The following is a 510-nucleotide window of genomic DNA, read 5'->3' on the forward strand; positions in this document are numbered from 1 at the left end:
GGTGCTGACAGCTGTTCAGCAGCAGCAGGGAGGGGGTCCCCACAGATCACAAGCCGCAGGCGCAGACCCTGCCGGCATCTGCTCCTTGCTGCAGAATTTGGGGCGAGTTCCGAAATTCTCCAAGCCCGTCTCATTGGCAAATGGGACAAACAGCCACTGTGGGGCAGGGGGTGGGGCTGAGGACGCAGATGGCACTTGTGGAGTGGCTTCTGGGAGGCCCTCGAGGACTCCGAGGGTGAGCTCAGTAAATGGGGCAGGGGGAGGCGACGGGAAGAGGAGGGGCTGTGCCCAGGAGGTGGCAGCGTCTCAGGGGCAGGGGTGGGGGCACCGCAGGGTCTGTGCCCAGAGCCAGGGCGGCGGCGTCCTCAGGGAAGCGCTTCCAGGTTGCCATCGGGGGGCTGCTGCCGGGCTCCGTGGGCTTCCCGCTGGACTCCCCAGAGCTCTGGGCCGCAGGTCACCTCGCTGTCTCGTCACTAGTCTGAGCGCTGCGATACGTCCAGGCGCAGTCTC

This window comes from Crocuta crocuta, unplaced genomic scaffold (assembly GCF_008692635.1).
Source record: "Crocuta crocuta isolate KB4526 unplaced genomic scaffold, BGI_CrCroc_1.0 scaffold8, whole genome shotgun sequence".
Classification (NCBI taxonomy): Eukaryota; Metazoa; Chordata; class Mammalia; order Carnivora; family Hyaenidae; genus Crocuta; species Crocuta crocuta.